This window comes from Schistocerca cancellata, chromosome 3, assembly GCF_023864275.1.
Source record: "Schistocerca cancellata isolate TAMUIC-IGC-003103 chromosome 3, iqSchCanc2.1, whole genome shotgun sequence".
Classification (NCBI taxonomy): Eukaryota; Metazoa; Arthropoda; class Insecta; order Orthoptera; family Acrididae; genus Schistocerca; species Schistocerca cancellata.
Window position 1 is genome coordinate 25,702,569 of NC_064628.1, and position 13,899 is coordinate 25,716,467.

A 13,899-nucleotide genomic window follows, 5' to 3' on the forward strand; every position below is an offset into this window, starting at 1 on the left:
AAGCTACATTAAAAATTTATAATTCACTTCAAGCAATTTTATTTACGCAGCGACAGTTAAGAAAAGGAAAAGAATGAAAATATTTTTATAGTGAAACAAACAATTTACAATCTGAACAGCTAAATTTAACTGGGGAGAGCGCACAACAATGCAGCTTATCTGTTCCTTGTTGGAGATCCGTAGCGACGTCTTGAGTTGACAGCGATGGCTCATGATGTTGCAGACTATTACAGCAACTCCATTTGTCATATTTCCACAGCGAAGTATGGTAATGAGTTTTCTTCTCGATTACGTTGCAAGGTCATCTGCAGTAGCGTTTAACATGCCACTAGCTGAATAGACGTAATTGTCGGTGACAAACCAGAGTTTTAGCATGTACACGTCTATTAATCACCTAGTTCTCGTTTCAGTACACTGTTCATGATAATTTCCGACCGCGATATTACTGTTCGTCACGTTTGCATATGACTACCGCGATTTCGAACTCATAGTCAGTAAAACCGTGATGATGATGTTGATGATGATGTTTGGTTTGTGGGGCGCTCAACAACGTGGTTATCAGCGCCCGTACAATTACCCAATCTTTGCTCAGTCCAATTGCGCCACTTTCCTGGATGATGATGAAATGATGAGGACAACACAAACACCCAGTCATCTCGAGGCAGGTGAAAATCCCTGACCCCGCCGGGAATCGAACCCGGGACCCCGTGCTCGGGAAGCGAGAACGCTACCGCGAGACCACGAGAGGCGGACAGTAGTAAAACCGTTCTTGACTTGATTCGCAACTGTAATTACACCCATCAAAAAAAAGTTTTGCATCACCTCGGTTCCGAGAGTTCCGGAACCCGTACAGAAAATTGGAATAGAGATCAACATAAACATCATTTCCGCCCTTTTTATTGCTCATGAAAACCAAACATTGCATCTTGTAACACCATACAGCGAGATCTTCAGAAGTGGTGTTCCAGACTGCTGTACACACCGGTTCCTCTAGTACCCAGAAGCACGTCCTCTTGTATTGGTGCATGCCTGTATTCGTCGTAGCATACTATCCACAAGTTCATCAAGGCACTGTTGGTCCAGATTGTCCCACTCCTCAACGGCAATTCGGCGTAGATCCCTCAGAGTGGTTGGTGGGTCACGTCGCCCATAAACAGCCCTTTTCAATCTATCCCAGGCATGTTAGATAGGGTTCATGATGGCCACTCCAGTCGAGCGATGTCGTTATCCTGAATGAAGTCGTTCACAAGATGTGCACGATGGGAGCGCGAATTGTCGTCCATGAAAACGAATGCCTCGCCAATATGTTTCCGATATGGTTGCACTATCGGTCGGAGGATGACATTCACGTATCGTGCAGCCGTTACGGCACCTTCCATGACCACCAGCGGCGAACGTCGGCCCCACATAATGCCACCCCAAAACAGCAGGGAACCACCATCTTGCTGCACTCGCTCGTCTCCGACAATTGTCTGGTTGAAGGCATATGCGACACTCATCTGTGAAGAGAACGTGATGTCAATTCTAATCGGTCCATTTGGCGTGTTGTTGGGCCCATCTGTACTGCGCTGCATGGTGTCGTAGTTGCAAAGATGGACCTCGCCATGGACGTCGGGAGTGAAGTTGCGCATCATGCAGCCTACTGCGCACAGTTTGAATCGTAACACGACGTCCTGTGGCTGCACGAAAAGCATTATTCAACATGGTTGCGTTGCTGTCAGGGTTCCTCCGAGCCATAACCCGTAGGTAGCGGTCACCCACTGCAGTAGTAGCCCTTGAGCGGCCTGGGCGTGGCATGTCATCGATAGTTCCTGTCTCTCTGTATCTCCTCCGTCTCCGAACGACATAGCTTTGGTTCACTCTGAGACGCTTGGGCACTTGCCTTCCTGGCACAAAGTAACAATGCGGACGCGATCGAACCACTGTATTGACCGTCTAGGCATGGTTGAACTACATACAACACGAGCCGTGTACCTCCTTCCCGATGGAATGACTGGAACTGATCGGCTGTCGGACCCCCTTCGTCTAATAGCAGCTGCTCATGCATGGTTGTTTACATCTTTGGGCGGATTTAGTGACATCTCTGAACAGTCAAAGGGACTGTGTCTGTGATACAATATCCACAGTAAACGTCTATCTTCAGGAGTTCTGGGAACCAGGGTGATGCAAAACTTTCTTGGTGTGCGTATGTTCACCGTGGCAGTTACAGCTTCAGACATTCAGCTGGAAATAAAATTAATTATTCAGCTGCTGTAATTGTTTTAGAGGAGTTGTGGTACTACAAGCCTAATTTGCAGCAACTTATAGATAGTTTCCGAGATGCATATAGGGAGTTTGTATTTATGCCTAATGGTGTGAGATGCGCCCACAGGTACTACGATTTTAGGCAAGGTAGATACAGACCATTGTGGTACAATTATTAGAACCTCAATAATACTGTTAATTAATAAGGCAAATACAATAAAATGAAATGATAATTAAATAGACACCCCAGCTGCAAGCAGGCGTTGATATACTTCATTGGGGACATGTTGAAAATGTGTGCCCCGACCAGGACTCGAACCCAGGATCTCCTGCTTACATGGCAGACGCTCTATCCAGCTGAGCCACCGCGGGCACAGAGGATAGTGCGTCTGCAGGGACTTATCCCTTTGACCTTCTTGTGCGAACGCACACGCTATGCCCGAACTCGTACGGGACTTGGTAGATTAATCTGCCACGAGTAATGAGTATGATGGGCAAACATCTATTAGGCGCACTACGAATGTAGTGTTGTGGACATGTTGGGAATGTGGATCTCACGGGGAGCGTGCAAGGGATAAGTCCCTGCAGACGCACTATCCTCTGTGCGCGCGTTGGCTCATATGGATAGAGTGTATGCCATGTAAGCAGGAGATCCCGGGTTCGAGTCCCGGTCGGGGCACACATTTTCAACATGTCCCCAATGAAGTATATCAACGCCTGCTTGCAGCTAGGGTGTCTATTTAATTATCATTTCATTTCTAGCAAAGCTGCATGGTCATTGACGGTAACTGTTCTTTCGGAATTCGGTTAAATGTAAAAACTGTTTCACTCACATGGTAGCAAGAGCTATGATGTATACTCGTGAAATCATTGTCAGTAGTAGTTGATGCACAGCCCATTTAGTAATACTCAAACCATACGATCTTTCTGTTCATAATGGCCACTGCAGCTTTCATTAAGCACTATGACGGTAATGCCTATCGTCAGTCGCTAGGTTTCACAATTCACTGTCTCGGCAAATTTTTACATCTCAAAATCACACGCGTCTCGCCATATTGTTGCACACACACCCATTGACTCTCCCGCACTGAATAGCGCTGCTCAACTACTGCTCCCAATATTGCTGTCGGTGCTTCCACGTCTACGATTTACATAGCAGTTCTTCACATCACAGTAAATATTACAAATGCAGAAAAAAATAAACAAGAATTAAAGTCTTTCCATATTCAAGTAAGAATAAGAAAACATATTTATCTATTGGAGAAAAAGAAGTAGATTGCAATTACATTTTAACGCTATTACCAAACACAGCTATGCTACACCATTTGAGATATGAATACTCTAAGGAGGCAAAAGAAATTATAGAAAAAAGAAAAAAAAGATAACCTATCACTAATGGCTATATCTTCACACTCCACTCTTGCAACGGCAACTGCAGGTTCTCGTTTCAAGGCCGCGCCGCGCCGTTCATAACTGCATTGCCAGCCAGATGGAACGAGTATCCAGTTTAAATCACCAGCTTTTTGAGTCGTTCCATGTATCGTCAGTCTTAGTGTTACTCACTCTTTGAAGTAAAATATATAATATTTTATGAAATGACACGTTGTTGTATTGAAACCACAACTCATTGGTCCATTTGGGTTAAGCTGATCATATAAATATTACTTTTCATTTGTATGATCAAGCCAATACAAACCCAAAATTACAACACTATTATCTAGTGCTTGTTGGGGTGGGTTATGAAAAATCACGAATAATTTGAAATATTATTTATTCGTTGTAAACAAACACATTTTATTTCTTTAATACAAAGTGGCCATATCGGGCGATTTTTATTTCAAAATTTACTGAGTGCATAATTTTTCAGGGCCGGCCGGGGCGGCCGAGCGGTTCTAGACGCTACAGTCTGGAACAGCGCGACCGCTACGGTCGCAGGTTCGAATCCTGCGTCGGGCATGGATGTGTGTGATGTCCTTAGATTAGTTAGGTTTAAGTAGTTCTAAGTTCTAGGGGACTGATGACCTCAGAAGTTGAATCCCATAGTGCTCAGAGTCATTTGATCCATAATTTTTCATTGTCCATACTTAACGAATTCCATACAAAAGTAGTCTCATTTGACGCCAATTTTTTTTTCTGAAATACATTCCCAAAGTCTAACTTATCACTTACACGTAACTGCCCTCGCAGAATGGAGGTGGGATCCCATGAGCCACTGGATATTCAAGTGACATTGAGTAGCACATGGTAAATCACAGATGTGTACCTATTTCTTTTCCTCCGATAACGGCAGCATCTGTGGCGAAACGAAGAAAATGCTTCAGGCAAAATGTATCGATTTTGCCGTAGAATCGTAATCTGCAATAAAAAAGGGGGTTCCCTTTGAAGACATCAAAGTTGCCCCCTGCCACCCACGCACGGGGTCGGAGGGCAGGTCAAGTGTTGTATCGTTGGATGTCTCCCTCCGAGACAAACAACTTTTTTTGATCCGACGTGTCGGATATTTCAATGGTTCAAATGGCTCTGAGCACTATGGGACTTAACTTCTAAGGTCGTGAGTCCCCTAGAACTTAGAACTAATTAAACCTAACTAACCTAAGGACATCACACACATCCATGCCCGAGGCAGGATTCGAACCTGCGACCGTAGCGGCCGCGCGGTTCCAGATTGTAGCGCCTAGAAGCGCTCGGCCACACCGGCCGGCGATATTTCAATGTCTTCAGCTAAAATGAACCTCCGATATAAATATAGCGAAACGTCGTTAGCAAACAGCAAAGACGTATTTATGGATTATTAGTTTATGTCTACAATACGACTACAGAGTTTGAGAGTTTACATTTGTAATAATAATAAACAAGTCTCAAGGTCAGAGGGGGAAGGGGGGGAGGAGATGGACAGAGAGAGGGCAGGAGGAGATAGAGAGTGTGGGGAGAAGATGGACAGAGAAAGGAGGTAGGAGGCAATGGATTGAGAGAAGGGGTGTGAAAGGAGGCAGGAGGAGATGGAGAGAGGAGGGAGGAGGACAGAGAGATTTGGGGGGGGGGGGGTTAGGTGATGGAGAGAGTGAGGGGGAAGTAGGAGGAGAAAAAAAATGTTCAAATGTGTGTGAACTCTTATGGGACTTTACTGCTAAGGTCATCAGTCCCTAAGCTTACACACTACTTAACGTAAATTATCCTAAGGACAAAAACACACACCCATGCCCGAGGGAGGACTGGAACCTCCGCAGGGACCAGCCGCACAGAGTAGGAGGAGATGGAGAAAGAAAGAGGGAGGGGGATGAACAGAGACAGGGTAGAGAAGGAGATTGAGACATATATCCAATTCCCATACCCATTCCGCCGGCCGGTGTGGCCGAGCGGTTCTAAGCGCTTCAGTCTGGGACCGCACGACCGCTACGGTCGCAGGTTCGAATCCTGCCTCGGGCATGGATGTGTGTCATGTCCGTAGGTTAGTTAGGTTTAAGTAGTTCAAGTTCTAGGGGACTGATGACCTCAGACGTTAAGTCCCATAGTGCTTAGAGCCGTTTGAACCATACCCATTCCATTTTAGCAGACTGAGCCACAGCAAAGCGTTGCTAGGTACAGTTACTTTATGATAAAATTGTTAAATTTTTTAAGTGTCGCAACAAGCCTTTATGTTAATTAATTCAAAAATCTGAGCGTGACAGTTACATTAGTACGAGGTGTCATGTCCTCAGACCGGCTTGTGCGACCCCAAGGTTGTTTCGGTTTGTTGTCACATGATGTTCTGCCTTCATTAAACTGTCGCACTCATGAACGCACTTTCGACACATCCATAACTCCATCACCACATGTCTCCTTCAACTGTCGATGAATTTCAATTGGTTTCACACCACGCAAATTCAGAAAACAAATGATTGCACGCTGTTCAAGTAAGGAAAACATCGCCATTTTAAGTATTTAAAACAGTTCTCATTCTCGCTGCTGGCGGTAAAATTCCATCTGCCGTACGGTACTGCCTTCTCTGGGACGTATTGACAATGAACGCGGCCTCATTTTAAAACAATGCGCATGTTTCTATCTCTTTCCAGTCCGGAGAAAAAAAATCGGAGGCCTTAGAACTTGAATGCACCTCGTATTTAACTCACTTATTCATTCAGTCGGATTGTTCATGGAGAGACGGATCGTGAAAGCTACCTACATTCACTAGGAAAATATGGTGAGATTACTAAATTACGTTAATGATCATACTGGATCTGCTGTATTTACTAAAACAAGAAGTCGTTCAATTGCTAACCCTCGATTTCACCTATAAAAAGAAGAACTACATGTACTAGGTGGACACATGCCCCTCTCTCTTCAGCGGTCTGATTTAAATCGAGCATCTAAGTAACTTGATGGGTGGAATAAAAAAAAGTTGCTGTCATTATGCGTTATGCGAAGTAGAGTTGAAATCGAAGTTTTGTTTTAATGGATGAGCGTCTTGTATTAGTGCTACACATGTAATGCTGTAATTAAAGTAATTTGTTCGAAATTGCCTGCGTTAATTGGATCGTTATCATTTTAAGATTGGGAAAAGTGAAAGTGTAACGAAGTTTGGAATATTGCATTTACTATTCTTCTTGCGCATACTTTTTACAAGCGCCAAATTAATGTTTTCTTCAGTGAGTTACTCGCTCCCTTAACTGTGATTCATTCAGTTGGCCGCTTTTGCAGCACAGGAATACAAAACATCAATTTCACTGGAAGCATTTAGTTTTCAGACGATCCCTTCATAATACGTGTGAAACTTTTTTATGCTCTTATAAGAAACGACATCATGTCAGATTTCTACAGTTTCAACGGTTTATGACGTTTGCTGAAACCAGCACAGATACAGAAACTTCAAGATTATTATCACACTGGATGTACTAGCAAAAGCTGCTACTGAGAAAACTTTTGTAGTGATTCGGATAATATTAACGTTCCCAGATTTTTCGTCATTCATGGAGTTGAAGATCTAAGGACCAACGTAAATTTAATTAAAGTAGTGGATGAAAATTTCTGTGCCAGAGTTTCGTAATACGTCACTTCTGACTACAAAGCATTTCATTACTGTTGCTTCCAATAAAAAAAAAAAGGTTCAAATTGCTCTAAGCACTATGGGACTTAACATCTGAGGTCAACAGTCCCCTAGACTTAGAACTACGTAAACCTAATTAACCTAAGAATATCACACACATCCATACCCGAGGCAGGAGTCGAACCTGCAACCGTAGCAGCAGCGCGGTTCCGGACTGAAGCGCCTACAACCGCTCGGCCACAGCGGCCGGCGCTTCCAATCCAAAGCGCAAAATTTGATCTGTCGCAATTGTGATACATCAGTGACTGATTGTCCCATATCGTGCCATGTACACAGAGAGCAACGTGTTCCTGTTTATCCTGAGCACTGCCCCAGTAATGCCTGTTTAGTCTCGATATTACTGCAGCAATAAATTTTTGTTCACGCTGTTACTAGATAACTGAATAGCGCACTGGAACATATCCGTACATGTACCGCTGGAAGAATTAGTGAAACAGGCTTCGCTGAATAGGTCCATATTTAGTTCTGCAGAAATGCTTTGACTTGTTCAAAATCTGCAATAAGTTTTTTTTTAATAAATAAATATAGTAATGTTCTTATCTGATAACATGTCACTGAGAAGAATACAGGATGAGTTATATAAGATGTTACAACGCTTTTATTTAGAGAGTGGTTCCGAATATCAAAATGTGGTTTTCCACAATTGATAGTATGCTGAGGGTCATGCAATGTTTTGTGTGAATAATGCTCTGAACTCTGTTATCTGCCTAGATAATGAAACCGTATATTTTTCCCAAGTGAATTCAGTAGGTCTTGGAAAGACAATTACTGCGACATAGTGCTTGTTAATATTGACGTTGAATTCTTTCGCAAAAGAATTCAAGAAATGTACAAAATTGAAAATCAATGCGGCCAGGGTCGGCTACTGCGGTGTAAACACCGCCAAGCAGAACTCTCATGTCAGACTCCGTCGTTATATGCAGCAAGACATGCCTACATTACTAACAAGGGAACCTCCCCACCGCACCCCCCTCAGATTTAATTCTAAGTTGGCATAGTGGATAGACCTTGAAAAACTGAACACAGATCAATCGAGAAAACAGGAAGAAGTTGTGTGGAACTATGAAAAAATAAGCAAAATATACAAATTTAGTAGTCCATGCGTACCATAAGCAAAATCAAGGACAACCTGATCTGAGTAGCGCCGTGGTCCTGTGGTTAGCGTGAGCAGATGCGGTATGAGAGGTCTTTGGTTCAAGTGTTTCCTCGAGTGGAAATTTTAATTTTTTGTTTTCAGTTTATATCACAAACTCTTATGTTTTCATCACTTTTTGGGAGTGATTATCACATCCACAAGAAAACCTAAATCGGGAAAGGTAGAAGATTCTTTTTACCCATTCGCCAAGTGCACAAGTTAGGTGGGTCCACAACATATTCCTGTCATGTGACGCACATGCGGTGACCAGTGTCGTATAGAATATATCAGACGTGTTTTCCTGTGGAGGAATCGGTTGACCTATGACCTTGCGATCAAATGTTTTCGGTCCCCATTGAAGAGCCACGTCCTTTCGTCGACTAATCGCACGGTTTTGCGGTGCGGTCGCAAAACACAGACACTAAACTTATTACAGTGAACAGAGACGTCAATGAACGAACGGACAGATCATAACTTTGCGAAAATAAAGAAAGTAAACTTTTCACTGGAGGGAAGACTTAACCAAGTACCTCTCGTTCCGCAGCTTCTCACGCTAACCACAAGACCACGGCGCGCCTGTGCTTAGATTATCCTTGATGTTGCCTATGTTACGCATGGACTACTCAGTTTGTATATTTTGCTTATTTTTTCATAGTTCCATTCAACTTCTTCCTGTTTACTCGATTGATATGTGTTCAGTTTTTCAAGGCCTATCCACTGTGCCAACTTATAACTAAATCTGAGGGGGGTGCGATGGGGAGGTTCCCTTGTAAGAGAAAACCTCATTTCCTATAAGACGCAGATACACGGAAAGCTATGAGCTTTGTACACGGAACTACGGCAATGCTACCTTGTGGGGCTTAGGAAAACTATTTCAAATGTGTGTACTTTCCCAGGTTTCTGTGCAAAGAACTACAGTAGCATCAGGCAGTTTTCCATGTAAATCCTAGCCGTTGATATTTACTTGTCAAAGCCGAAACAGAAATATCGGTCGTTCATACTTCGTAATGATAAACAGCCCTATTCACGGAAAAAATAAACTACTGGGTTAACTTTCTTAGATTTGAAAATAACAATAATAGTAATACCTGACCTGCTTTTGTCTCAAGATGCCTGAATACTCCTAGATATATTACGGTAGTTACTGTTTCCAGCAGTTTGTGATTAATAGTGCAGTTGTACAGTAATGGAATTCTTTTCCTATGTGTGCCTTGTTTTGTCAGCTTGCTCTGCAGCGTTTGGGAGACGACTCATACGTTTCTCCTACGTGTGCTCTTTACCGACGAAGCAACATTTACGAACCACGGTAATGTAAATTTACGTAACATGCTCTACTGGGCAGCGAAAAACCCACGCAAGCTTCGTCAGATACAGCAACAGCGAAAGTGGAGCGTAAACGTACGTTGCGGCATTATAAGAAATTCTATCGTGGGACCTTATTTCATCCTAGGTGTTTCAAATGGAAATACTTTTGCACACTTTCTTACGAACATTCTACCCTTTCTTCTAGAAGAGGTGCCACTGGATAAACGACAATGTATGTGTAATGTGGTTACAACACAATGGCTGCTCAGTTCACTCTTTCCGCGCTGCAACGCAAATAATTAAGTTTCCTGATCCTTGTATAGGATGAAGAGCTCCAGTGAAATGGACACCCAGGTCCACTTTGTGATCTCGCTCTTCTTGATCTCTTTCTACGGAGAAGTCTCAAAGATGCAGTCTATTATGAAGTCAGGCAACATGCGCAGTCGAATCGCCACAGTATGCAACGGTATATCATCCGCTATATTTTCACCCGTTCATCCACCTCTCAAACAGCGATTGCAGATGTGCCTTGCAATCGATGGTTTATAATTTGAGCATATACAGGGCTATTACAAATGATTGAAGCGATTTCACAAATTCACTGTAGCTCCATTCATTGACATATGGTCACGACACACTACAGATACGTAGAAAAACTCATAAAGATTTGTTCGGCTGAAGCCGCACTTCAGGTTTCTGCCGCCAGAGCGCTCGAGAGCGCAGTGAGACAAAATGGCGACAGGAGCCGAGAAAGCGTATGTCTTGCTTGAAATGCACTCACATCAGTCAGTCATAACAGTGCAACGACACTTCAGGACGAAGTTCAACAAAGATCCACCAACTGCTAACTCCATTCAGCGATGGTATGCGCAGTTTAAAGCTTCTGAATGCCTCTGTAAGGGGAAATCAACGGGTCGGCCTGCAGTGAGCGAAGAAACGGTTGAACGCGTGCGGGCAAGTTTCACGCGTAGCCTGCGGAAGTCGACGAATAAAGCAAGCAGGGAGCTAAACGTACCACAGCCGACGGTTTGGAAAATCTTACGGAAAAGGCTAAAGCAATTGCTACAAGCCCTGACACCCGATGACAAAGTCAAACGCTTTGAATTTTGGGCGTGGTTGCTACAGCTCATCGAAGAGGATGCGTTCAGTTTGAAACTTGTTTTCAGTGATGAAGCAACATTTTTTCTTAATGGTGAAGTGAACAGACACAATGTGCGAAACTGGGTGGTAGAGAATCCTCACGCATTCGTGCAGCAAATTCGCAATTCACCAAAAGTTAACGTGTTTTGTGCAATCTCACAGTTTAAAGTTTACGGCCCCTTTTTCTTCTGCAAAAAAAATGTTACAGGACTCGTGTATCTGGACATGCTGGAAAATTGGTTCATGCCACAACTGGAGACCGACAGCGCCGACTTCACCTTTCAACAGGATGGTGCTCCACCACACTTCCATCATGATGTTCGGCATTTCTTATACAGGAGATTGGAAAACCAATGGATCGGTCGTGGTGGAGATCATGATCAGCAATTCATGTCATGGCCTCCACGCTCTCCCGACTTAACCCCATGCGATTTCTTTCTGTGGGGTTATGTGAAAGATTCTGTGTTCAAACCTCCTCTAGCAAGAAACGTGCCAGAACTGCGAGCTCGCATCAACGATGCTTTCGAACTCATTGATGGGGACATGTTGCGCCGAGTGTGGGAGGAACTTGATTATCGGCTTGATGTCTGCCGAATCACTAAAGGGGCACGTATCGAACATTTGTGAATGCCTAAAAAAACTTTTTGAGTTTTTGTATGTGTGTGCAAAGTATTGAGAAAATATCTCAAATAATAAAGTTATTGTAGAGCTGTGAAATCGCTTCAATCATTTGTAATAACCCTGTACTTAAGTACAGAGTAAAACTACGTTTCGTTAATAAAAGTATTTATTTTGTGGGTGACCTGGCGCCAGTCAAAAATGGTTCAAATGGCTCTGAGCACTATGGGACTTAACTTCTGAGGTCATCAGTCCCCTAGAACTTAGAACTACTTAAACCTAACTAACCTAAGGACATCACACACATCCATGCCCGAGGCAGAATTCGAATCTGCGACCGTAGCGGTCGCGCGGTTCCAGACTGTAGCGCCTAGAACCGCTCGGCCACTCCGGCCGGCTGTAGTCAGTCATTATGAATAAGATGTTTAGTTCCTTTAAAGTGTATTCCGTCTAATCACGATTTCAAGTGGTACACATAGACACATTTATGCGACAGTCGGTAGTTTACCTTCCAGTAGCATTCACACGCTTCCAGGCAAAAAAAGGTCCTGCATTAAGAAAAAAAAAATGTTCAAATGTGTGTGAAATCTTATGGGACTCAACTGCTAAGGTCATCAGTCCCTAAGCTTATACATTACTTAACCTAAATTATCCTAAGGACAAACACACACACACACACCCATGCCCGAGGGAGGACTCGAACCTCTGCCGGGACGATCCTGCACCCTTTTTTTCTGTTTCTCAAATCTAATATAGTAGTTTCTTTTTTTTCCGTGAGTAGGTCTGTTTATCATTGTGAAGTATGAACGTACGATGTTACTGTTTCGGCCTTGACAAGTAAATACCAACAAGGAGTCTTTAAATGGAAAACTGGTTAAGGTAACCGTATTTGTTTCCCCAGAACACATTTCAAATAGTTTATCTAGGCGCATTAAGCTAATATATGCGTCGTTCTATATACAAAACTCATAGCTGACCCTGTATCTGTGTCGTATAGGAAATGAGGTTTTATCTTACAAACAACGCCTCGATCTTGGTCAAAGATGTTTACGGCATTCGACGCTCCAACGTACTGTTGCTACAGTGTTAGTGGTGCTGATATAAAGCAGAGCAACAGCAAAGACAAAGTAAACATTGCATTATACCTGCAAGAACAGTTGCCAAAGTTGACATTTCGTCAGAAAGGAACCCAAGTGATTTCGCAGAGTGAGAAAGAAGTGGTAGATGAAATATTAGCGTTCAAATGGCTCTGACCACTATGGGATTTAACTTCTCAGGTCATCAGTCGCCTAGAACTTAGAACTAATTAAACCTAACTAACCTAAGGACATCACACACATCCATGCCCGAGGCAGGATTCGTACCTGCGACCGTAGCGGTCGCTCGGTTCCAGACTGAAGCGCCTAGAACTGCACGGCCATTCCGGCCGGCTATTAGCGTTCCTGGAAGATGAATCAGTGGAATGCGTGGTGTCGTATACGCTCGACTGTGCCAAAAATGTACTTGAGCAGTGCAATGATGACGATATGTTCTTAATGAGTGAAAGTGATATTGAAACAGGTGGCGAGTCATGTACTTCATCATCCTTGTCAAACAGACAACCGCAAATACCGTCTCCAGTGAAACGTAGTAAAGGACAATCGTCGTCCAAGGAGAGGGTACTAAACGTAATTACGTACACGGAAGATCTTCTGCAACGTAGCGACAACACAATTATGAACAGATTGCGAACAAGGCTGCAGCAATATCATCGTGTAGTGCATAAGAAATGCAGATATTCTAGGGAAGACAGTGTGCACTTACTACAAGAAGTAGCGTTTGCGTGTGTTAAGGATGCTCGATACAATTTACAACATGTGCATGATGGTGACGTACTATGGTATGTATATCGAATAGCTCAAATGGTTCAAATGGCTCTGAGCACTATGGGACTTAACATCTGAGGTCATAAGTCCCCTAGAAATTACAACTACAGGGCTATTACAAATGATTGAAGCGATTTCATAAATTCACTGTAGCTCCATTCATTGAGATATGGTCGACTGAAGCCGCACTTCAGGTTTCTGCCGCCAGAGCGCTCGAGAGCGCAGTGAGACGAAATGGCGACAGGGGCCGAGAAAGCGTATGTCGTCCTTGAAATGCACTCACATCAGTCAGTCATAACAGTGCAACGACACTTCAGGACGAAGTTCAACTAAGATCCACCAACTGCTAACTCCATTCGGCGATGGTATGCGCAGTTTAAAGCTTCTGGATGCCTCTGTAAGGGGAAATCAACGGGGCGGCCTGCTGTGAGCGAAGAAACGGTTGAACGCGTACCGGCAAGTTTCACGCATAGTGATGTGAAAGATTCAGTGTTTAAACCTCCTCTACC

The 13,899-nt window shown here is 43.5% G+C and overlaps 1 protein-coding gene and 1 non-coding gene across 2 annotated transcripts in view; one reads left to right on the forward strand and one right to left on the reverse strand.

Moving 5' to 3' along the window:
- Positions 1 to 13,899, forward strand: part of LOC126175495 (cholecystokinin receptor-like) — a 1,200,755-nt gene that overhangs the window by 1,139,181 nt on the left and 47,675 nt on the right. The gene's annotated exons all lie outside the window — the stretch shown is intronic.
- Trnat-ugu (transfer RNA threonine (anticodon UGU)) lies at positions 2,543 to 2,617 on the reverse strand. The gene has a single exon. It is a non-coding gene; the product is annotated as a tRNA-Thr (tRNA).